The 26,292-nt window shown below is 43.0% G+C and overlaps 1 protein-coding gene across 5 annotated transcripts in view; it reads left to right on the top strand.

The window, feature by feature from the left end:
- The window catches only part of IGF1R (insulin like growth factor 1 receptor), a 171,076-nt gene that overhangs the window by 90,293 nt on the left and 54,491 nt on the right, over positions 1-26,292 (top strand). The window lies entirely within an intron of this gene.

The raw sequence follows: 26,292 nt of genomic DNA, 5'->3' as shown, positions 1-26,292 counted from the left end.
AGAGGCAGGCTCTGTAGGTACTTTTGGATCCATGAGCAGGCGGGTGCGGTACACTGTGTCTGAGGACAGTCACTCAAGCTCAGCATTAACTTAGGTGTTTTTGTACTTGCTGGAAACTGATCTTTTGCCTGATTGATCTGTGTTTGTGTGCACATGAATAATTTGCAGATATATGCGTTTGGATACACACACACATATCCTGGTGTGTGTTGAACAGAAAACATACTGGGTAGTAGGTACCCAGAGGCAGAGCAGCCCTTTCTTAGTTTAATTTTCCCGAAGCGTTGTTGTAGACCAGATATATTTTCCTACTCTTGTATGTGCTATAAAATAATATTTTTCAAGATGGGGAATATATCAGGTTACTCCCATTCTGTGCTTTTACAAAAATCACTTGAGAAATTAACATTCTTGTGTATCAGGTTACAGGCGTCCGAGTTCAGGAGGGGCAAGCGTGGAAGGGGAAGCAGGATGTGAGCTTGGAACAAAGGCAGCCTCGTGTTGTGGAGGGATGAACGGGGATGATTCCGCTTTGTGGTGGAGCCCTTACGGGTGTTAACAAAAGAATGGGTACCGTTGATGAGCAGTCTTTGCGCTGTTTCCATTCACACTGTTATATCCATGTGCAATTCCGCCTGTGTGCGTGGCTGTTGGTGACTCCGCTGTTGCCTTGCATGTGGTTTCCATTTGCCAGTCTTCAGGTCTTTTTCTGCAACAAATTTCTTAAGGATTTTGCTTTAACTCTTGCTGTAAGCCCGTGACCCCTGCTTGGCCTCCCAGCTCCAGAACAAGCGGAGAGGCCTGTTCTCCTCTGGTTGTTCCGGAGTCCGAGGCGGCTCGGACACGCTGCATCTCAGCTCCAAGGAGCTGTGTGAGGTCCGGAGGTCCCTGAAAGGGGGAAGCTGAAATGCAAACATGAGGCTGAATAATAAAATGATGTCACTGGCGGCCAATCCGGAGGGCTGATGTCACACGCCTGGCAGCACCAGCAGCCCCCTCTCGCCCCTTGTCCCTTCCTCACCCCCGGGAACTGCTGAGGAGCAAACCTTCTGAAGTTCATTATTCCAGAATTAAGTGCACATAAAACACAATCTATCAGTGCTGCAGTTCAGGAGATTCTGAAGTTTCCCAGGACTGTAGAGCTGGGTGGGAGCTCTTGCAGCTCTTGCATGGAGTGCATGACTAGCAGGCAAAGCAATTTTCTTCAGATTTTTTTTTTTCTTTACAGCACTTGCTATTCTGCCCTGTGTGTGCTGGGTAGGATACATGTGTTTGCTACTTCTGATGTGTATTGTACACCATTCTTATTTTGATATTTATTTTGTGTTATACATTTAAGTGTTATTTTATATTAGCAAATCCCACAGATAAACTCTAAATGACTCATGTTGTTTGTGTCTCCTCCTATCCACTTAGCAGAGGCTGTGTTGAGCATCTTGGTGGTTCAAGCTGTTGGAGGCTGTAAGAGCTGTTTATTATTTCTGAGTGAAATTTAATAGGTTTTCAAACCAGGGAGCTGAGGCACCCTTTCTGATATTCGAAACAATGACTGTATCTACAGTTTGAGGTAGATTTAAAAGAAATAAATGATTTTTACTCTGAGATCATTGTTGATGCCAGGAAAGAAAGATATGAGCAGACAGATCTAGAACAAAAATCTAGTTTTAGAGGATAGACAAGGTCCTCTATTATAATTTGTCATACTTCCTTCTTTTATTTTATTTTTGTTTTTCTCCAGAAGCATAATGGTGAGGAGGAGGATGGAAGGAGGAAGGAAGGCTATAAGTTTTGTTCCATAGACTTCATCTGCATTTGGGATAAGGAGAAGTAGTGTCAGAGGGCTCTGATGGTTTTAGCTTTTCAAGAGTAGATAATCTTTTCCTATTGTAGTCTACACTGGATTTCCCATGACATGTACAAGAGATGTTTGATCAGGTTCAAGGACAGTCACGTGATCCAGTTTGGGATGCCTGAAACTATTGCTGGAATGAGAGCCAAGCACGAGGCTTGGGCAAGGTGGTGTGAAGTGTGCTTGGGATCCCTTCTGTGGGGCATGAGGAGACAGGAGGTGTGTTGTCCTTATAGACTGAGAAATGGTCAGATTAAAGCGGGGAATTCCTCCTGAGCTGGAGCTGCTGCAGGCACAGAGTAAAGCAGAAGAGCAGCCTGAGTGTCCTGTACAAACGATTTGGATCATAACCCAAATTAAGGGATTTTGTTTTCATAGTGCATTATAAAAGTGATTTAATGTTTTGTAATTGTTTTCTTGGAGAAGAAAAAGAAATTTATGTGAGCTTCAGTTAAAGATGTAGCTACTGTAATTCATCTCTGAAGGAGCTGGAATACTTTTAAAATGCATGCAGCAGTCTAAGATAGCTGTATTATTGAGAAACCACACTAGAGCTATAAATCAAAAGGCATCTCTGAATTTATTTTCTTCGTTGCCAGGTGTATGGAGAACTGTACCATTAGACCAACAAGAGAAAAGATTTAGGATTTTAGTCCTTCTCACAGTTTTATTCTTTTCTTGTAAAGAATCCTGCTGTAATGACAAGCGTTGACATAAAAATAAGATAATATACAAAAATAATTAAAATAACATGATGAATTTAAGTTCATCTTGGGTGGTTAAGCGGCGTTGATGCTGAGCTTAGAAAGATGTTTCCCATATTTTACAGCTATCAGTGTGTTTCAAAACAGCGAAAGAGACGGTAAAATATTCCAGCTGACGGATGCCTGTTGGTGTGGATTCTTTTACGTGCATAGGAATACAGAGTGTGGATGAAAATGGAATGAGCCAAGGGCACGTGAAGAGTTTCACATGAGGTCAGCAGAGGAAGATGCTCTGAGAGGAGCCATCACCACTGTGCTCATGGCAAACTAGGATTGGTGCTTCAGGGCTGCTGTAACGAGGGAGGTGAAGCCCAAATAGGTCCTTGTCCCCTTGAAACAGAGAGGTTACAGCTTTCGGTACTGGCCAGCCACTCAGTGTAGGGCATTGTTGAAAACCAGTAACTAGTTCTTTCAGTTTATAGGACATCTTTCATACGGGGTTTCCTAGAGAAGCATTTGTTAGTTGTAAGCAAACCAGTAAAACTGAAGTGCTTCCATTAATAGCCTGTTTAATTCTGGAAAAGTCTCACATAGCTGAGTTGAAAACTGATGACTAGACATAAGGATCCTTCTCCTACCTACAGCTGTCACTCTCATTATTTCCTGATGCATTTAAATGGTAAATTTTGTATTGTAACCAACCCTGAAGATGTTTGTGGGGCTGAGTTTGCCGCCAGAATGCCCATAGAATAGGTTGTTTGGTAGTGTGATATAAAAACGCAGCAGCCTGTGTGGCCCAAGCACAATCAGTAAGTGTAGGTGTCTCCTTGTTCCTTCTGCAGTTGTGAACAGAGCACAGTTGGGATTGCTTATGGTAATAGAAATAATAACCTGACACAGGAGGTTGCTTATCTCTGAAGCAAACCCGGTGGAATGGTAACATGCTGAACTTGTACCAAACTGAGGTCCTTTAATACAGTTTTACATCCCTAAGGTGGATTTGTGAGCCGTGTGAGTTGGGAAGCGTATCAGCAGAGCTCTGGGTCTGCATTAAGTTCTAGACTGGCCTTTTGGGTCCCGTGTCAGGAATTTCTGAACTGCTGCTGATGTGCTGACTTTATTTGATGGCCTGGTTCTCTTCTAGTAGTTCAGGGTGGGTGATTTGTGAAGATTACCCACTGTAGCACCAGGGCTGGGGGATGTGGTGATAGCTCAGCTGATGGTGGTGATGACTCCAGTATTGTCAGATGGCTTGGACGTTCTTCCCTCTCCACCCTTGGCACTTCCCCTTGAGCAGCCTCTTCTCTGCCAGCAGAATGCTTTGATAGAAGAACTGAAGTAGTGGTGAGATTTGTTCTTTTCTTAAAACCCAGACTGGCATTTAAGAGGCTGAATTAAGGAGCTGGGGTCGAACTGTAGGCGGTTGGTTAGAAAATGTTGGCTGGCGCAACTGGAGGAGTTGAAATCATACAGCTTCCCTTTCCATCAGAGCCTTCTGTTTCATGAACTTTAATTTTATATGTCGGTTATTTGACCAAAGCTGCATTCTGAGGTTGGACTCACTTTGAGTAAGCTGATACTGAGTTTAAATTGATAGACAGAGTTACCCAGAGGGCTTGGATCTGTTTGTGCTCTTTGTTCTCTCCTTCCTCTTTCCCACTTCTCTGTTGTTGGTGGCTGAAGTGACATCCCTGGAGACGTCTCCATGGAGCTGCCCCACCCAAGCTCTCTGTGTCTCACCTGAGTACTGCAAGGCCTCCTTGGATTCCAAACAGTTGGAAAGAGCAGTGAGCAGGATTCTGGCATTGCATTTTGGGATTCTTGCCTGTAGGGGGACGGTGGCTGCTTTAATTCAGTTTGTTTCTCTAGGAAGTATATTGGAGTGATTTTGTCCCAAGGGAGAACCGTCCTAGTGACTCCAGGCTGTTTTGGAACATTTTGTGGCTTTTAAACCTTATAACATGTACCAGTTATAACCCGAAAAGAGGGTGGCTGTATTGGCATTAGTCTGTTGGAAATTTTTTCCTGGATATGATCAAGCTGGAGACCAAAACCATTTCCAATGGACAAGAAATGACATCAGGCCATTTATGATCTTAGCACAGCTCAATGAAGCTCAGTGTTGATACTTCTTTTCACCACCATTTTTGGTGGAAAAATAGGTGTTTCTTGTTTTAATACGAGCTTTTGGTAATTTTGCACTGTTGAGACTTCTAGCCATTTCATTTCTGACTGCACCTTCAGGGGAAAACAGTCACAGCTGATACCCTTCTTCTACATCCAAATGAATCTTCAAAGTGCTAAGACTAACAAAATACTGTGGAAAACAATTTAACTAGAATAAAAGTTTATGGAAGCAGCTTTTTAATGAACTTAAAAAGCAGGTGAATGATCTGTACTCAGGATTCCCTAATGCATTTATACATGGGCCTTCATCAGCATGATCTGCCCTGGAATGATGGATTCTCACTCTGGGATGTGAATTCTGGGTATTTTTTGGCATTTTAGCCTTTTGAGTGTGGAGTAAAATATGCTTTTATACACTCAAATGGGAGTGTAGAATCTTGTGGCCAGTTTTGGATTGGAGAGATTCTTGTTTTGCAGAACTGTTCTGTTGTACAGTTTTTAGTAGCAGTACACAGGATGCAGTGGGGCATCAAGAGAGTTTCTTGAGTTAACGGGATAATTGTACAATCTAGCTTCCATGTAGAGGTACTCACAGTGTACAAGCCCACCTTATTTATGCAAATCTGCCATGAAAATTTGAAATTCTTGGTCACGTGGTGCAGGAGTGTTTTTTTATTTGGAAATAATAAGTTCAGATTTCTCTGAAATGTCACATGTTACGCCTTAGCTTAGACAGAAGCTTTTAGATCAAGTTGTGAACTGTTGAGGAAAATAAGTTATTAATGGGAACACAAAAAGGTAACACCACTATAGTGAGCAGTGGAGGTGAAATGTCTCTCTGGAGAGAAATGCAGCATCTCAAGGTAGAAAAACATTTTTTTTAAAGAAGGCACTATTTCAAAGGCTGAGGGTTTCTGAAAACAATTTGTGCCAAAAGCTTAACCTGTTTTTCATAAACACGGTTGCTGGTTGGAGCCAAAACAAACAATTAAGGTCCTTAAATGAACCGAAGTGAGGAACCATGCCCCAGCAGACTGCTAAAAATTGAGTGTGGCTACATGTGAGTCAGGGAGGACAGTCAGGAGCAGGGATCTGGGGATGGGCTGGGTTTCCTGGTCACTTCTTCCTTGGTGTGCTGCTTTTCTTGGATGTGTACAGGAAAGATGGGAGTGAGGAATGGAGCTGGCTTAGAAACTGAGGTGGCTGTAACTTGACAGAAGAGCAAGGCCAGTGTAGATTGTGAGGCATGTGAGCCAAAGGTATTCCTGTGCTGAGTATTTTTATTCATCATCTTTGCTCTCTCTCCTTTTGCCTCCTGCTGAAGGTTTATGTAGCGCAGTACCTGTGTCACAGCTCAGCCTCTGCCTGCCTGGGCTGACAGCCCTGAGCTTTGTTGGAAAATGTCCCCATTTGCCGTGTTCTTTGGAGCTGAGCAGCTCTCTGCTGGGGATGGATGTCTCTGAGCTGCTGAGGAAACTCAGGGGCACGTACAGGGGCATCAGAACAGGCAGGAGGAGCTGGACGTGTCCTCACTCTGAGCACGCAGTGGCTGCAAGATGCTATCACAACATGTTATTTTCAGCAGTTTTAAAAGCAACCCTCCCATACCACCTTCCAGAATATTATTATTATTATTATTACAGATTTTGTGGAATGGTGTAGAGCATTGGGAAGGCTCTGGCACCTGTGGGGATCTTGGGCAAGGCTGTCTATGCTTGTGCTTTGATTTTCTTTTTGAGGCCACCTTTATAAAGATCTACAGGAAAAATCCGTGGGTTCTACCTGACTGCAGAATTGCAGATTCTGCTTGAGAGCTGCACTGTCTTCAAATGGCCTCAGCTGTCCCAAAAACTGGAATTTCTGGAGTGATACCATTGTTAACCATCATAACAAACGAATACAATCTGTTTTTTGTACATTCCTGCTTGGGAGTTAGTTTCGATCTGTTCCAGAAATTAAAAGCAAGATCACTTTCTCCTGGACAAATATTCTTATTTTGAAATGCTGTATTGTGGCAGCATTTCACTTCACCTGTGTGTTCCTTCCCTGGCAGGTTAGAGGGGCTGGCAGGGAGAGTTAAGCTCTAGAAAGGTGTAAGAATGCAGTTTTCTCATATGTTCCCTTATAATCACAAGTGTGGAAAGGACAGGCAGAGGTGAGGATTATTGACAACCATAAAATGAAATGGAATTTGAAGTTAATTTTAAATTTACTTACATAAACAAACCACGGGTGGTACATTTTTGTTCCTGTTTTTTAAATGTGTCTGTGATAGAAGCGTCAAACGGTGCATTATTTAGGAGCTGTTGTAGATATTGGACTTCTGCATGACATCCTCACCTCATGAATGCCTTTGTAGAGAAAGAAGAATGGCTGGTGTGTCTCGTTTTCCAGTCCTCCAACTCCACAGCCATACCCTGGTTATCTGAGGGACTGTGGGGCAGCCTTTGGTAGTATGGAGATTTTTTTTTGCCAAGTGAACTTTTTGCCAAGTGAAGGAAGTGCTCAGAGAGATCAGCTGGATGTGTGTTCAGTTCACTATAAACAAAATATTTGTCCTTAAGCATAAACCAAAAAGGAAATGAAGCAAAGAGATATTAATAATCTTCCTTAAGGACTGTAAGTAACTATGTCAGTGTTAATTTAAAAAAAAAAAATCATCTCTGCCTGTTAAAATGCTTTTCTGGTGAATGCAGAGTTTTTTTTCAAAGGCAGTGGAATTCCTGTCTCCTACAGAGATACTTGCTGGTTGTTGGATTAGCATGGCTCTTGCATTTTTAACATTTCCTCAAATTCAGGAGCTAAATCCCAGCTTCAGACCTACATATCACTGGAGAAATTGCTGAAGAGAGCAGGTAAAGGACTCTGGGATGGTTGAACAGGGACAATCTTAAACAGGATTTGAGCAGGGCTGCCCAAGAGCTGCACACTGCCAGTGCCTGGCTCCTGCTGAGCAAAACTAAGGAATTCTGGCCTGATCCACAGGTGGGTCCTAGAGGCTCCCTTAGCTGGAGGTGGGCATGGTCCTGGTGAGCTGCAAGTTTGTGTTAAAACTCTAACCTTGAATTTAGTCATTGGAAAGAACCTGTGGCCTGGGCTGGGACTTCAGCTGATGTGGGAACTCTGCTGACACACTTGTCGTGTTGGGTTTTTCTGTGTGTATATTCTTACCAAACATCAACAAGATTTTTCTTGTTGAAACCAATAAGGACTCAAATCTGCTTTTGTGAATGTTCCCTGTTGCGATAGCCAAGTGATCAAACCTTTTTTAATAGTTTCAGTGAGGAGAAGTCAGATGTCAGAACTATGGAGAGCAGTGATTTAGTAAAGTACTTATAACTGAAGGAGAATAAACCTTGATTAGTGGAGATAAATCTCAAATACTTAAAGGCACTTGGACAGAGCTTTTAACTAGCTGTTGCATGAGTAAATACTGTGCGGGCAAAAGGTGAAATTAATATCAATGTGAGCTACATGTTGGGCAGCTTCTGCAGTGCAGCATCACAAAATATCCTGTTTCTTCTCTTGTCACCCCAAGCCAACAGATGTTGCCCTGCTTGCAATGGTAGAGCCTGAGGAACAGAGGGATATTTGGCAGAGCACAAACAAATTCTTTAAATACTTGGGAAGTTTTTTTGGAAAGCAGCTTTGAATCTTTGTTATCGCTTTGTTGCCGAAATAAACGTTAGGCTCCTTAACAGGCAGAAACAAATCATGAGCCTAATGCTGGACTTTGTGCAGCCATGGCTGTGTAGTAGGTGGGGATTCTTTTCCCTCTCCAAAGGAAGGGCTTCTCTCTTTGTTTTTGGCTTTTGGCACACATTACCAAAATATTTGCAGTGCAGTAACGTGTATTTTTTCATCTGGAAAGTGGGAAATAAAACATATTTGTTCCTATGTGTAAATACTCTTTCCCCACAAAAAACAATGTTTGCTTTGTAAATCCAGCCTGCGTCTCCCCTCGGAGTGTGAATTCCTGTGAGCTGGGTTTTGGAGAGCAGACACATGCGCTTCCAGGTTATCACTGAAATAAAGGGGGCTCACAGCTCTCCCCTTCACGTTTGTAGGAGTAGGTGAGACTTCTTAAAGGAAGGACCCTTTAAAGTGGTGGTTAAAGTGACCTTCTTAGGAAATGCCATTCGTGCCAGAGCACATAACCTTCCTCCCCATCTCTTCCCCTGCATAGGAGGGGTTGTGGGATACAAAGCAGCCTGGGAAAGGGAATGCGCATTCTTCTGTACAAAGGAAGCTCTGAACCTCATGGTATACACATAGGTCTCTCTGTCTTCCCCCTTAAAAATATTTTTCTTTACCCTGTAATCAGAGAAATTTTTCCTTATTAATTTTCCTTTGGGTGGAGAGAAAAGGGAAGGATCTATTGTTGGGCTGGAAGTTGCTGCCGGGGGCGACAATTGGGCTATTGTTGGGCTGTAATTCTAGTCCGGGGGCTCCGAGGGGAGGTGGAAAGGAGGAAGAGAAATATGAGCAAACCCAAGTATTAACTCTGTAATGAACTCCTGTTGTTTACCTGAGCCAGGATAGCCAGAGGTTTGGTTTTGTTTTTCCTGAAGGCTGGTGAAATGCAGTGTTATTACCGCTAGTGATGCTGCTCTCCTGTGAGCGTCTGGGAGAGGGGGAAGAAGGGAACTTTTTTTCCCTCCAGCTGAGGACATGCAGTTATTTTTCTAAAGCCCAAATCAAAACTGTTAGTTGAAGGCAGAAACAGGCCTCAGGAAATGCTGTTTCTTCTGGCAGCAAGAGACAAAGATCCTTGTTCTTTAGACCAGCCTTTGTATAGTTCAGAACAATAATAATTTTTTTTAAATGTCTGATAAAGAACAAGTACTTATTATCATAATGTGTTAACAGAGCTATAATTAAGATTGTTCTTGTCACTTTTTTTAATATTCCATCTTCCTTTGGAAGTTCTTAATTGTCGAAAAAAAATAGCACGTATTTACATTTGTCAAAAAGAGGTTTTGTAGAATGTTTTAGAGCAGCATTGTTTGCTTTTCTGAGCTCTTACCATGAATACAAGGGAGAGACACTGAGAAAGGAATGAAAAGATCCTGGGGATTAACTCAGGTGTTGCTCAGGTTCCATTCAGAAGAGGAAGCAGCCACTTCACCCCTGGCTTCTTAAAGACTTTCTGCCTTCCTGATGTTTCTGATCTCCCCAAATATCCTGGGATTGCTTGGGCATCACTTCCCCCACTCTATCCCTCCCAAGGATGTGCTGTCAAGGCATTTACACCACCAAACTGGAATATGTGCTTCTGTTTTGAAAGAGAGAGACTGCTTTTGAGGTTAGGTAACCTTTTTTATTATTTTGATTACAGCTAGAAATGTTCATCCTTCTTCTTTTTTTTTTTTTTATTTTATTACACTGTATTGATCTCGAGTGCTGCCTGCTTCTAAGTGCTGGAGCTCCCCTGGACTTTGATCCCATGATGGAGAAGTCTCGTGTGCTCCAATGAAGACTTGAATATTCAGTTTTCATTAAAACTGATTTCATCCTCAGTCAGACATGGGATTTTAATGCTGTGTTCACCTGTGGCCCTGCCAGCTGACAGTGCTGGGCAGGGAGGGACCTGGAGGTACCTGAGCTTTGCTCACCTTCAGCTTGGACTGCTGGCTGCCTGCCAGAAGTAGGGAAGGTTGTCATTAATGCTCTTAATTTTTATGAGCGTTTGAGATTTAAAATGTTTACTCCATGTTGTCGGTTGTAGAGCCCTTTGTATTTAAAATAAATAATCTTGTTTTAAATTAGTGTTTCCTGGAGGAAGCTATCTGGCTATTGTAAAGTGCTCTGTCAACAGAGCTGCATCCTCATACCAGCAGAAGAGGAAGGATCTTGTGTCGATATGAAGAGCTTGGGAGAGCTGACACAGAAAAAATTCCCATGGACAGGGCTTTCTGCTTCCTACTTTTTTTTTGCACAGATGGGTCTCTTTTGTTTTTGATTAAACATTAATCAAAAATCAATTTATGACTCCATGTAAGTGGTATTAGATAAGTCTCCGTTTATCCATGGTAAATAAAAACATTGTTCAGACATGAACAAACAACAGTCCTGGTTTGGTTTGAGTTTCAAAGTAGATGGGGATAGAAAATTGTAATTAAAATGGAAGATTTCATAATTGAATGTGTTCTTTTTTAATGAGAACATTTAGTTTAGCAGGATAAAAAAACCCCATAATTGAACCAAACATCTGAATGTTTTGCAAAAGAACATGAAAATAGAATTTGAGAGATCCTTCAGTAGGAAAAAGTAATTTTATGGGTAAAGGGGAGATTTCTGAGGAAGTGGGGTATAACCTTGAGGATTTTGGACAGTTTGGGCAACCCACAAAATTTTGGGGTCTGAATGCTCTGATTTGTTTCAAAAGCAGAATTAATTTCTGTACATTAACAGTATCTCTGGGTAGTAGAAGGAATGTGGAGGAGCGGTCCAGTTATTCGTAGGAATGAAATGTGGGTTTAAGCATTTTACTTGCAATTACTCTGACAGTAACTGTTTTTTAATTCTGCTTTTTTCTTCAGGCTGAAGTACTGAAGACAAGTCTTTGTTTTCATGCATGTGTGAATAGTTCTGGGTCTTTGTCATGCTGTTTTGTGCCTTTTCTAGTTTTCTTCCATCCTTTTCCAGCTGAAGGGTTCAGCGTTGCAGTCTGTATTTATGTGAACAACCTGCATTTTACAGTGTTAGAATGAAATTAATTTTTTTTTGAGTATTTCAACAAAGTATCTGCAATTCAAAGTCCTCCCTGGGGTGGGTTTTGGTGAGGTCACCCCTCTGGGTCCCAAAGGGAGGATGCAACTGTGGGAAGCATGGGGAGAGGTGTTCTGAGGGGCCTCGGCTCTGCAGCTTCCTGTTAATGCGACAGAAAATGCTGGATGGAGCATTTGTTTTGCATGAATGATGTAGTAGTTGGAAAAACTTTTTGGCCAGCTTTAACATGTTCTGTTTGTTAGTTTTGTTTGCACCCAGAGTGCAGGAAAGAGGACTGAATTAAGCTTTAGCATCCTCTCAGTTATTGGGCCAAATGCCACTAGTTTTGCTGCCAATGCAGCCTACAGAAGATGTGTAGGCATGGAGAGTGTGGGAGTTTCAGAATACACAGCATCTTTTAATTGACACAGGATTTGTAAAGTGCAGCTTGTATAACTGGTGCTACCTAATCTCCCTTGTCCCTTCCAAGAAGCACGTTGATGATCCATATGCTTGATGGAGGTGTTGCTTTGTCTACGGGAGATAAGAACTGCATACTCCATCAGAGATGTCTTGCCTCTGATTTGCCTGCAGGCATGCAAATCTAAGCCATAAATGCTGAATATTCTCTTGCCTAAATGACGGTTTTATTTTTTTAAAGTTTTTAAAAAACATTTTCCTCTTGCAAAGGGATACTTTCTCCCCCTGTAAAAGGGGAAAAAGGAGGTGTGGGGATGAGGGAGGGAGCTGCCTTGTTCGGTGTGGGGTGCATAATGAAAGGTTACGCCACAAAGTCAGGTGCTGGGTGTTGCTGGCGACCAGGTGGATGCAGGAAACACTGCTTTGCAGGTATTTTGTTACTTGCTACAGTGTCACTCCTCTCCAGTGACTCTCTGCGTGTCTAACCTTGCCTGATCCCCAGGAATTGTCATCCTGCTTTCCCAAAGCTCCTTGTGAAGGAAGCTGTCAGGACAGCGGCTGCAGTGGCTTTGCCCTTTGGGAATGGAAGGTGATGGCTCACACAGGGCGTGCTGTGGAGACTCAGGAGACACCTGAATCATGGAGTCATTTATATTGGAAAAGAGCTTTAAGGTCGTTGAATCCAACCATTAACGGAACCCTGCCAAGTCGAGCAAAAGTCAGGCTTAAGCAGCTGAAAGTGAGTTTTTAGAGAATGTATGTCCAGCAGAGCAGAGGAAACCGGGAGAGGGAAGAAAGGAGAATGATCCATAAATATTTTATTACTAGGTATAGAAACAAGGTGTGCTGACATCTGTTTTTCTTCCCCAGTGCAGCTGTTGCTGTGTAGTGTCTGTGGAATAGCTTCAGCCTTCCTGGTGGCACTGTCCTCCTTAAAAATCAAATCAAGCACACACAAAACCCCCACAACACAGAGGAAGTGCAAACTCTACTAAGCCTACTGAGAGTAAACTACCTGTTGTTGTGTTATTAAGACTGCTTTTCACTGGAGCCTCTGCATTCCAGGCTCAGATTCCCTGCTCTGGGGGGTTTGATACATCCTCTGTGGTCAGGGCAGCAGCCTGGGGCCTTGGGCTGTGTTGGTCAAGATCCTGAAGTTGCTTCCTAATTTTGAGCACGGGCAAAACCATGAGATTTAATGTAGGTTCTTCATAGTCTTCGAGTCAGTCCAGGGTTTTCTTGTCATCACTACATCAGGAATTTAATAGCAAGACATGAAAGTGGGTACTGGCTGGATTGCAGTTCCTGCTTACTTTGCAGATGCTTTTACAGCAGATCTTTTGTCCCTCCTCCTAAGCCCTTCTGTTTTGAATCTCAGCACCCTGACAATCCCTGTGTCTCTTTATTTTCTACTGTGTATTTGGACAAAAGAATCAGTAGTGAGGAGCTGGGCACACATCTGAGAGCGTTTTCTCCCTCCCTGCACCACCCCTCTCCTTTTATTTTTTTTTCATACACAGATTTTGAGTGTTGTCAAAGGGTTCAGTCTGGTTATTCTCTGTTTTGAGAAGATGGAAACAAAATGTCAATGATGTTTCATTTAAATTTGTGTTTAATTTAGTGCTTCTTGATGTGTGATATGTAGGCAGTGGTGGTAGGGATGTCTGCATACAGCTGTATAAAAATTAGGAGTGTTGCGTTCTAGAGGAGTAAATTGAGGCCAAATTTGTGATCCCTTATGATGCTCTGTGTTACTATTGTCTGTAGAACTGAGTTTTTTTGATTAGCGTAGTTGTGCAGCAATAGCAAGGACAACTTTTGACTGTGGCCTGATTTTTAGATTTCCTTCAGTTTTTATTTAATGCTGCTGCACTTTTCCCTTTTTTCACTTTCAACATTTCCTACAACGCAGGTTGCTTTTAGAACACGATGCTGAGACCATCGCGTCTAAAATGCTCCAAATGTTTTCTGAGCTGGCTGGTTCCAACCCCAACACACACAACTCCGAGCCTCCCAAAGATCACCTGAAGGGAAAGAAAGAGGCTGAAATGGAGCTGCTGAGCCTCAGCCTGCCCTGGGCTGTGCTCACATTCCTCCAGCAGGGCCTGGGCCTCTTCTGAAAGCAACCTTTCAGCTCATGGAGCTGCATTGTGTAAACATCTTCAGCAATAATTTATTCTCTTGAAAGAGGCCAAACTAATCCCCCCATCCTGGTTAGAGCTGCCTATAGATGTTACTCTGAGCGGCACATTTTCTGTCTTGCACCAAGCGTGACATCACTCCAATATAGCAACAGAATGTGGTCAAATAGCATTTTTAACAAATTTTTAAATCCTCCCCTGTGGGGCAGATTTAATGGGAATGTTCTTGCTTCATCTGTATGTTATCAAGCTAAATACCAAGCTTTGGTTTTGCTGGAATGTTTCTATACGTGTAGAAAAACCCGTGGCTGATTTGAGTGCATTGATATTTCCCTCCCCATGTTGTTTTCTGTCTTTGCAAAAAAAGTAAACGTTTGTAAAAGGGGGAGAAAGATGTTTATAAAATCTACCTGGATAGAAAATAAGTCAAATTATTTTTCTGAATTTCAGAGCATTCGTGAACACAGTTTGTCGTAAACAAACTCATAAAACCCTCTGGAGAAACATATGACTTTGATTTCATTTTTTTTCCTCTTATAGGAGCAGCATTCTTAACTTTTGCCTTACTTTTTTTTTTTTTTTAAGCACAGCCTGAGAAAGCTCCATGTTGTTTTTGTCCTGTAATAGCACTCGCTCCAGCAAGGACATGGCATCTTTGGGGTTTACCTCTGTCTCCAGCCTCTGGGAGGTTGTTTACTACTTTCAGCCTGGAATAACAGGCCAGTCCCAGGGATCCTCCCTGGGGAGCAGGATTATTGGCATCTGCCAAAATACCACCTCTGTGCTGGACTGGCCGGCGGCGGGATGCTGCCCTCGGGGGTACGGTGACCGTGGGGCAGCGGGATGCTGCATTCCCGTGGGGATGCTGCGGTGGGATGCAGGATGCTGCTGAGCTGCGGGGCAGGCACAGCCCCCGGCGCTGTGAGCTCAGCCCGTGGCTCCTCTCGGGGCGGGAGGGAAACACTGAGACCCTTTTCAAGAGCGAGCTGTGTTGGAGCCTATATTTGGATGCTGCACCTCTTCTAAATTTGGTTTTCTCCTCATTAATACAGGAGCTGTTTCAATCGCCCCTGTAGGGAAAAACATGGGGTTGCTGTAGGGTGGGGTTTTTTCCCTCCCTTTATGACAGGCCGAGGTCTGTCTGGAGGGCTGGAGGCGAGGGAAGGTGAAGGAAGGGGTGGGGGGCGGAGGGGAGGGTCCGCTGCTCTGAGCTCCTTTGTGCGGGGGCACCGCGCTGGGCGCTCGCCTCCCGGCCCGTGGGGAGCGGGCACCGCACTGGGGGCAGCTCCTCGCTGCTACTGGGGGCACTGGGGAGAGGGGCAGCGTGGCTCTGCCGTGGGATGGGGGATCCGGACGATGCTGTTTCCACCTCCCTTTCCCCGGCAAAGGCAGCCTTCGGGCTTTCTGCAGGGAGGCGCTTGTCGCCGTCTCGGGGGGAGTGTGACGAAGGAAGCGTGGCAGTGTCGTGCTAAAATAAGCGGATTTGTACCTTTTGCCGTGACCTGGACCGGGTTTCCCCCGTTGCAGCAGCACGAAGAGCTCACAGTGGGTGTGATGGAGGAGCAGTGGATGGGAATTTCTCGTGTCGGGGCTGCTGGCAACCGTGGAGTGGAGCCGTGCGTGGGAAGGGACGGTGAAGGCAGCTGGGCTGCCACGCTGTCACTGTGGGCTGGGACACGGCCTGTGCTGGCCCTGTCACACCCTGGGCACCTGCCCCGGGCTGCTGGAGGGGTTTGTGACCCAGCTCTGCCTGCCAGGGTATGGGAATGTGCACAGCAGTGGGTCACCTTTGGGTATGGATGTATAGGTCAGGGAGAGCCTGGTGGTTTGTTCTGCCGGCCGTGTCCTGGTGGGCTGGGCTGCTGCTCATGTCCAGCACTGGTGCAGTGACCAGCAGAGCCTCCACATCCCTGTGGTGGATGATCAGCAGAGCCTCCACATCCCTGTGGTGGATGAGCAGAGCCTCCACATCCCTGTGGTTGATGATCCTCACTAATTCCAGCATCCCCATGTGGCAGCATCCCCAAGTGTGCCTGCATCCTGCCCTTACTTAGGAACATAATCTGCTGGTGGCCTTGGCATCACTGCGTTAATGGTTGAACTCTATCTTGGATATCTTTTCCAACATGAACAACTCTGTTCTTTAGGTACCTCTGTAGAGATCCTGGAGGAAGGAGAATTTCAGAGCAGGTGTTGGTAAATAGAAATAATATGAAAGAGATTTAGACCCCCCACAAAATGTGTAAAAGTACAAGCCCATCATTTTATTGCAATAAAAGCATAAAGGACTTTGGGTACTATGCTTAAAAGTCCAGACAACCCAAGGAAATACAACAAAATTGAATTAGTTGCAGGAATTAATTCATTTTTTCTAACTCCTGCTATTAATCATTTAAATGACCTGGGATGGAAATTACAATTATAATAGTTACTTTTTGCTGTATTTCAGAGTACTCTGCACTCCAGTAATTTGACCTAGTTTATTGGTGGTTTAATTCCACTCTCTCATTTTTGAGCCCTTTATTCTTGTTAGCAGCTTCGTCAAGTCTTCTAAATATTTTACTGTCTGCTCCGTTCCAGGGTCAAATGGGACAAGCATTAACTTCTGGCTAGAGAAAAACTGTGTTGAAAACCAGTGCTAGTGAAATCCCTTAATGGAACAGATGCATCTGACCTGAAAAATTACATGTGTGCTCCAAAATTTACTTTCCCCCTCCTTCTCCAAGAGTATCTATTAAAAGATTTTTCTGCTACAAAAATCCCTTGCCCATATCCTTAGACCATTGAAGTTTCCAAACCCCACAGCTAACCACCTTTCTATACATATTTGCTCAAGTAAGGACTTTTTTTTTCCCCCTGCTTTACTCTTCTAGTAGTCTTCTGCAGTGAAGATTAACTTCACAACTAGGATTTGCTTTTCAAAAAACAATGTTTGCCTTTTGTGAAACTTGTATGGAGCTCCTGCTGGAATTATTTGTTCACTCTGAATTTCATCATGTTGCAGAATCGATGCACATGCTCCAGGGGAAGCAGCAGAGGCAACGTGTGTATGGAGAAATCTTGCTTTGTTGTGATAGCTCTCATTTCTAGGACAGATGTACTTAACTAATTTTTTTTTAAATAAATTCAAATCATGGGTAGTGTGAGGTGGCAGTTTACCAGTGGCTTTTGAAGCGTGTTTTCCTGTGAGGAGTGAAACACATGGCTTAGAGCAGCGGGCAGGGTATGAAGAGTTCCTTCACGTGTTTATCGAGGAGCAAACCTGACAGGTCCTTAGATAGAAGCTGAAGAATTATGTTAGTGTTTATCCCTTTGACTTGTGCTCTAATATATTTTGTGGCAGATCTCCTCAAATATCTGGAGTATTGTGGCTCTGATAAAATCCTTCTAAGGAATTAGTAACAAGTTAAGTGTAGCAATTAATATTTCTCCTGAGTGAATTTTGCTAGGGGTGTTATATCACTGAGGTTAATCTCCTGACTTCCCAAGCTCTCTTCTGACTAAACAATATAGGCATGTAATTTCTTCTTTCACCAGAAAAATGGTTTTCTTGTGCTGTATGGTACCTGTATCTAAAGCATCACATTTCTGCAATGATTGTGAAGAGGCAGTGTTATTCTGTGATCATATTTCTGCCTTTCAAAATCAACAGCAAAAGTTTTGCAGAAAATAATTTCTGTTCAATTATTTCTTATTCTTGTCCAAAAATAGAACATTTCCACCCCAGGTAACCGTCCATGGTTTCTAAACCAAAATTTTTACTTTTGAGAAGTCAGGAATGGAGTGCTGCTTTAAAAAAAGTTAAAGAAAAGCTTAAATATGTTTTCTGCTTTGTCTTACTGAACTGTGTGGGCTGGTGGCCTTCCTGTTTCCTTCAGAGCTCAGCAGACATGGGTTTTTTTGAGCTTGGCATTGAGTCCCTTCACCTGTGCAGGCTCCAGGCTGTGACCTTGCATCTTTGGGTTTGTTGTTTCTTCAGTGAGCCAGAAAAGGGAAGAGTCGCATCACTGCCCTGCTGATGTTTATTCCAAGCTGGTGAGACAGCCCAAGTGAAGCAGATGCAAATTTTGAGAGTACTGGAGTGGCTGCTTCCTCTGCCTCTACGGGTTTTGTGGCCCAGAGCAGGAGGCCACAGTACCTGATGCTCCTGCATCGCTCACAGGGACCTGGGCTGCTCAGGTGATTTCAAAAACAAAGCCAAACACCTGAAGTCCATCACCTCAAGATCAGCTCTGAAAGGTGTTAGGATGAATTATTATTCATTTAAAGTAAGAGTGCATCTGGAGCCCATGGGATTTGCTACCTGGATCTTCAAATTGATGGGATGTCTGTTCAGTGAAAGAAACAACCACCAAGGGGTGATGGATGGCATTGGCCTTTGCAGCAAATCACAACAGGGTGGGAATTGAGGGGTGGATGTGAATGACTGATAAGTAAGACTTACTGTAAGGAGCTTAAAAATAAAGGAACTATCCGAGAGCAGCTACAACGCGCAGGAATCCAGGATGTCTCACTTGTGGCTGTGCTGAGGTCTCTATTGCAGCTCTTCTTTTTATATCCTTTGTCCTTTGAAATACTTCGCTCTTAGGGTTGGGCTCTTATTTATTTATTTCTTCCGCTCGGCAGCTGTAGTGCTCAGACTGGGAGGCTGAGATGCTCACAATGCGCTGCCTGCTGCCAAGAAAGGAGGTATTTGCATTCATTTTCACTTTCTTATTCTGAATACAGAAAACAAACAACCCCCCTCCACGGTCCTACTGAGCCCTGCCTCCCCTGAACTGTAAATACATGTGCAGATGCATGATTTGGAGGATTTAGAGGGGGTGTGGTACCGTCAGCTGGCTTACCAGGCAGGTAATAGGAGTGTCTGTATTCAGTGAACAAAGAAGTCTTACAGTAATCCCGAATAGCCATATTAAAAAAAAAGTGCAAAAAATATCAGTAATAGGTTTCATAGCAGTTATTTAACAGATTTGAAGCCTGATACTTTATTCACATTAATTTTTCTGTATTTTTTTCTTTTTTTCCTCAAAATTGCAAGTTTTTCATAGCTGTCAGGAGTAGTTCGTGCTCAAAAGAAGCAAATTGTTCCCGTTTTTCACTCTTTCAGTAATTCTGACAACGATGCAAGGAGGATAAATGAGACTTTTTTTTTTTTTTTAAAGTTCTGAGCAGTGCAGCTTTTAAGGTACAGAGCTGGGTGTTGGAGTGACTCCCATATGGATTGGGGGCGTTCAGGATTCGTGTGAGAGGCTGTGCCGTGCCTCTCGCTCCCTCTCACTGGCAGTCTTACGAGTGGGGAAACAAATGGGATTGTAACCTTTCTGAATGTGGAGCTTGGGATGTGCTGACTGGATTATGAAGGCAGCAATTTAACTAAAGGGATGTAATTTAGGGGCGGAGGCTCAGAGAAGCCCAGACACTGAAACTCCAGATTTTTGTATTTTGATATATTGACTAAAACAGATAAAAAAAAAAAATCCTATTGCCATGACATTTGTTTTTGTGTGTTTGCTCAGGTTTTAACAAGCCTCTCCTTATGATTCACAGCACAGCATAGAAATCCACTGTGCCATCTTTTTTTAATGCATTAAATGATCTATAATGTGTTTCTTTTGTGGTGAAACCCCACAGCCTCAGCATGAAGAGTGTACATGTGTATTTGTTTAATTCAGCATGTTTTCATCTCTCAGTGCTGGAAATAGGACATTTTAGTTCTCCAGTCACCACTGCAGCAAACCAATGCGCTGTGTGCAGTTCGTGCTTGGTTTTTCTTTTCCATCTGAAACATCAGCGTGAAAAATCAGAGGGCTAAAGGGAAAAAGCCTATCTGCTGCTGGTACTTGTTTAGAAATATCAAATAACCTCCAGTGTGAGGTTTTTATCTGGCTGTCTTTGTGGTGAGAGTGGTAGAGAAAAGGCACGTGAAAGCCTGTGACAGTGTAGCCTGTAGCAGCTTTGCAGATTGATTCAGATGTTCCATTCAGAGCAGAGATTTGATACACAGTAATGAAATCAAACGGCTTAAAATCATCTTCTATTGATTTTTATGAAGAGAAATCTATACCTGCAGAATCAGACTGAGGTTATGATAAGCCCTGCCTTGAAATTTTTCTTTGTTTCGTGCGCGTGAGCTTTTAAAAGATCTTTTCTTCCCTGCGCTTTGAATGGCTGCTGCTCCTGCCTCCCTTTAATTTGAAGCCCGGAGTCAAGAGCTGCGTGCAGAAATGCTGCGGCGTAGGAACGCTCCGTGCACGGGCTGCATGTGCCGCCTTGGGAAGGGATATTTTTATGGGGTTGTGGCTGGGCTTGCTCTGTGGCGTGAGGCTGGTGGCTGTCCCTGCCCGTGGAGCTGGTCCCGTGGGGCAGCGCCTCGTGATGCTGCTCCAGACTCATAAACAAACCATCACGTGGGTGTGCAGTCCAGCGGGCACGGATAGACAGCCCCAGCATTATCCTTATTGGATTTCCCCGCCGAGCTGGGGCTGATTTGAATGTTTTGGAATGAGTGGTGAATGAAACAACACAAGGCGCTTTTTTTTTTCCTTCCCCCTTCCCCCTTCTTCCCTTCTTTTCCTGTTTATTTTTTGTCTCTTTTCAGTTGTGGGATTTAGGATGCACAAAGAGTCATTGAACCTGTAAGAAGCCTCTCTAATGCAGGTGTTTGCAGTGCAGCCTGATCTTCTTTGTTGACAAAAATACGCTAACACGAGCAAGCACCACACACTTGTACTGTCGTGTGAGAGGGTGTAGAGGTGAAATAAAATAATGATTATACTTGAGGATTTAAAAATTTCGTTCTATGCACTTTTTTATTTTTTCCCCCTATTTAACAAACAGAGTTTTTATTAAAAATGGATTTCTCTGGCATGTGATTACTTTGTACCTGGTGGAAGCCACAGCTCTTTGGAACTTGGCGTGGTTCTTTGGACTGGTCTGCTGAGCCTTGATTTGGAATGATTAGACTTCAAAAGCATTTAGCTCTAAATGTGACTGTCACTCAATCATTGAGTCTTTTGATTGACAGCATGCACATTATAAATGAGTAGGATGCTGTCCATGAAACAGTATACGCTGCTGGACTTCACTAAGAAAATAACTAGGATCATGAGATTAGACTTAGAGCTGCTGAATACTTCTTAGTTGTGATCTTCATCCTTAGATACAAGGGCTCAGCTGTAATTTGTTGGATGCATGTCAACATTGTTATTTTATTAAGGTAATGCTGATTTAAACCAACAAAAACTAGATTCACCCGTGCCTCAACTTCGGAGCTTCTGGTTCTTGATTGGGTTCCCAGTAGTCTGTAAGGACATTTGGGGAGTACCAGGTTCATGAGGATACTTTTTTAATGCTTTGTAGGTAGTAGCTCATGAGATTGCCTTTTTAGTAGTCTGGATAGGAGTGAAGCTTGAGGAGTGATTTAAGAGCTCAAGGAAGAGGCTGCAGAGTGTGCAAACCCCAGAAGGATAATTTAGGCCAGCAGGGGAGCAGGGGATAAGCTAATGCAGAGTGGGAGATGGCAGAGTGAACAGGATGCCGCGTTCATCTCTCCAGGGACGAGAGAGATGTGAGCAAAGCCGTGCACTGCTGTGCAGGTGAGGTGAAATCTGAGGGAATGAGAAGCTGGCCAAAGGGGCTTGTGGCCTCATAGAGTTTCTTTTAAGTGTAACTTGGCAGATTTCAAACTGCATTTAAAAAGATTTTGGTTTCCCCATACATTGCTATTAAGTTATTTGTTCTGAGCCTATTTGGTTTTTGTTACCCATTGCACCAACAGCCACAAAATGCTTTTTAAATTGTCTTTTCTCAAAGGCAGTGCTCAGGAACACATTGACCTGGTAATGTCATTCTCTAAATGATAATTTTTAAGGCAGACGCATTTGTTAATCTTAAAAAAGGCAGTTTGGAGCAATCTCCCAGGTTCAGATGCAGATGGTTTGGACCACGTCCCAAGTTGTGCGGCTGTGGGCAGCTCATGGAGACTCCAGGTTCCATCTTTGTGCCGTGGGTGAAATCCTGTCACCTCCCCACTGGTGTGTTGTTAAATCCAGCTGTGACTGCAGGGTGCTGGGGCTGTCGGTGGCTGAGAAAATCCAGTTGTGATTCGCATTGGTTGTGTAATAGAGGTTCCATCAGACATTGGACAGTCAAGTGGGGACCAGAGATAAAAAGATGAGAGTTTTGTGTGGCTGGAAGTGGCTGAACTCTGTCCGTGTGTGTCTGTCCCTCAATGGAAGAAGTCACCATCTCTCTCCAGTGAGCAAGAAAAGAATTAGATTAACTTTTCTCAAGTGACAAATTTGGCAATGCTATGTCTTAAAAACAATTATTGGCATGAATTTAATTCAAAGACACTTAATGATGTAAGCGTGTAAACTTTCCCAGGTGGCACCATCTGCAAATGCAATTAAAAAACCTGGAATGACAAAACAAAGAAAACAATGTATTTTAAAAAGTGAAATTAATTTGTAAAGCCATTTGGCTTATTAATTAGAAAACCTTCAAAAATCAAAAATTCCTTGAGTTAAAATATCTAAGAAACCTTTGGAGAAGATATCTTGTGCACATTTTCTTGCAATAATCCCCAAATTCTGCTTTACATTCTTTACCCCGCTGTAGTTTATAATGAGCCTTTCAGGTGAATTTCACTGTTAAGAGATGACTTGTCTGGATCAAATAAGTCCTGTGAGGAGCAGCTGGGGGTGTTCAGCCTGGATAAGAGGAGGCTCAGGGGTGGCTTTATCACTCTCTGCAGCTCCCTGGCATGAGGGAGTTGGGCTCTTGTCTCAGGCACCCAGCAAGAGGACACGAGAAATGGCATCAGGCTGTGCCAGGAGAGGTTCAGGTTGGACATCAGGAGGAATTTCTTCACTGAGAGACTGCTCAGGCATTGGAAGGGGCTGCCCAGGGAGGTGGTGGAGTCACCATTCCTGTTGGTGTTCCAGAACTGACTGAATGTGGCACTCAGTGCTCTGGTTTAGTGGACAAGGTGGTGATTGATCAGTGGTTGGATCTGATGATCTTGGAGGTCCTTTCCAGTCTTTATTTTTTTATGCTACTGTGATCTGTCATGTGTCACTGTAAAGCCTTTGGCTCAATACTCTTTGGTCAGACAAGCCTCACTTCTTTCTGTGCTGAGGATGCTGACATCCTTTGTTGTCATCCTTTAAAGCCTGCAGAATCTTCACCAGAGTGTCTTTGTGTTTGTCCCAAAGGACCCAAGTCTGATATTGCAAAGGTATTTTACATTTTAGACTAGGCTGGGCTCCACTGTTAGTGTGAAATACCTGTTTTTTTATGGCTACTGACATATTCACCAGTAAAATTTTTTACAAATACTCCCAAAGCAAGCTGATTTCAAAACCAAATTTTAATAGATTGTCTGGCTTCTGCTTGGTCTCTCCTCTATTATGTGCTAACAGCCTGACAAGAAAATACTTGAGCCCCAGATCCTCTGAATAGCGTTCTGTAATCGTGTGCCGAAGTCTGTAATTCAGGACTGGTTGCATTTTAAAAGAAGGTTAATATGGTCATGTAGTGTCAGGGGCTTTTGCATATCAAGGCAAACAGCTTCTTCTGTTCCGAAATCTCCTGCCTTTTGCTGTAGCAGAGTAACTGGTTTTTTTTGTTTGTTTTTTTTTTTTAATTGTGTTTATCCCCCCAAACCCAGCATCAAAACCAACCATTCGATTAGATTTCATACTTGTAAAGTGTTTTGAGAACTGCTGATTAAAAAGAACTGTATGAATGTGAAGTATATATTTTTCTGTTACTAAGCATTCATCAAGTTTAGTTTGTGGGAGCCAAGGCCAAGAAACTGATGTTGGTAGGAGCAAGCTCTTTAAAACCTGGGGAAGGGAGGTGGAAGCTTTGTCAGATGAGCTGTTGGTCGAAAAGCACTGCCCAGGAAAGGTATAAATGGATTAAAAGTTTCCCATGTGGGACAGGCCGTGATGTGGAGAGGAGGGAGTAATTAGTCAGTTTGGAGATCCTTCTGTAGCAGTTAATCCTCCAGCAGCAGCGTGGCCACCAGCGGATGCTGTATCCTTGGGGATGATCTCTGGGAAGCTGCTTTACTTTCTGTCATCACTTTAACGAGCCGTGGTGCCTGGATAAAGTGCATCAAATGAATCTGAGAAATATTTAAGCTGAAATATGCATTAAGGGTAGTAGCTGGCCCAACCCCTTAATTTTTCCCCACGTCATCCCTAATTCATAAAAACAAACCATAGAACAGCCTTGAACTTTGTGCAAAAATCTGTTGCTCTGTAATTTGCAATTTAAATGATACTTCTCTGTATTTGACTGCAGGCAAGATCAGCTATTCTATTCCCATCCAATTTAATGCTTTTAGTTTTGGATGTGTGCGTGGGACATCCTGGAATACTAATTATTTTTTCCCCCCTCCCTGTTTCTTGTTTCAGAGCCCATCAGCAAGCAGGATCTACTGTTTTTGCTAGTTCCCTTTCATTGTTTTTCAGTGAAGGTTCTGTCTGCAAATTTGGATTTGTCTGGGTTTTGTTTGTTTTTTTAACCAGTGTGAGTTTTAAACAGTGTGTTCTGGCTAGTGTTTGCATAATTTACAGGTAACTTCATTTAATGGGTATGGAGGTTGAGGTTCATACAACTGCAGGGCCTGCCCTTCTTGCAATAAAGACAGATCCATTTGTTGTTTCATGTTGCAGTCGTAAACATTGGAAGAGAAATACCATTTCTAATGACGGAATAGGAAAGTGCTTCTCAAATTAAGTGATGGCAATACAGCCCTGTCCCCCTCCAGCTGGCCAAAACCAGCCACTGGTCTCCTTTTATAGTGAGGACCAGCTGGACCAGAGGTGGTACGTAAGTGTCACAACATTTCTCAGCATCAGCATTAAATGTTTGTGGGGGTGATATAGTATTGATAGCTGCAGAAATATTTTGTTCCTGGTGTGCTTTGTGTTCTGTAAATATACAACTGGAGAATGGCATGGCTGCTGTGTTCAGAATAGATCAGTACAAGGAGGAGAATGTACCTCTAAATAGTAAAAACACGGTGTAGCATCACGAGGAGGTGGAAAATGGGAAGTGTGGTGATGCTTTCACTCCTTTGACCTCCATAACCAAAGATATCTGCAGTTATTGGCTCAGGGAGACCCATAACTGGAAGAAAAGGTAATTGCAGTCTTGTTTACTACAGTATTATTGAGAAATAAAGCTTAGAATTCAATAAATTTTCCATTTGTAGGTGTTTGTGGGTGTGCTATAAATCCAATAATTTCTGGGGTAAATGAGGCTGTGGAAAGTTTCATGGTCTGTCTGAAGTCTGCACATTCTGCGTGAAGAACCTGTAAATACTGATACTACTGAATTATAGAGCTTGTTTGTTTTGGGAACCTGGGTTTTCTCCTGTAACTAATACTAACCCTCTGCAGAATTAATGAGATGTGTAGTGGAATGGTAACATTTAAAGAGAATTTTTAAAAACTGTAAAAGTGGGTCCGTCAGATGATCATATGTTGTGGAAAAACATCATTGCTGTACTTCAGTATAAACATTTTTAAAATTACGTGTATAATAATGAAACTTGTTAAAAATAATTTTAAATGGTAATACTAAGTTTTGCTCTATTTAGTTCTTAAAAAACATTTTTATGATTTTACTCAGTGGTCTAGATGGATGAAAACATAATCCATATTTAAATCCTCTCCTTAAAGTGTAGTCAACTTTAGCTCCTTTGATAAATTTAGATAATTTTTCTTCTTGCTAGGCTGGAGAAGTGTTTAACAGCTCTTAAAAGTTTGTCTTGTGTGGCAAGTGATGGAAAACAATTTCTCCAGTAGCATTGCTGCAGAGATGGGGAGAGGTACAGATCATGTTTTCTCTTTGAACATCTGACTCACCAGAGCTGCCTGTTAATCCTGACAGCTTTATTGCAAAGCAAAGAAAGCGGCTGAATAAATTCAGGAGGAAAAAAAAAAAAAGTTGCAGCACCACTGCCTACCCGCAGCAGAGACAGTGACCCTGGGACTCAAGGGAAGGAGAGGCAGGTGTTCTTGGTTTGCCTTATTAGGAGGATTTAGGAGCTGTCACTCTCTCTCAGCTACAGTATGCTAGGGGAGCATTTATTTTCCTAAGGAAAAACATTCTCAGTTCAGTAATACAAAGTTGTCCATGTTCACCACTTGCTTTCCTGGTAATTTTTTTTTTTTGGAGCCTTAAACTTTCTAAGCGTAGTCCGGATCTTGCCTTGCTTTTGAATGTGAAGCATTTAGACCCACAAATAGATTCTTCTGAACTTGCTTTTTAGCAGGGCCTCTTAGAAAGAGTTGTGGGTTTCTTGCTTTTTGTGGGTTTT

The sequence above is a fragment of the Hirundo rustica genome, chromosome 13, assembly GCF_015227805.2.
Source record: "Hirundo rustica isolate bHirRus1 chromosome 13, bHirRus1.pri.v3, whole genome shotgun sequence".
NCBI lineage: Eukaryota > Metazoa > Chordata > Aves > Passeriformes > Hirundinidae > Hirundo > Hirundo rustica.
Note: the sequence above shows the minus strand (reverse complement) of the source record. Positions and strands in the feature narration are given on the sequence as shown.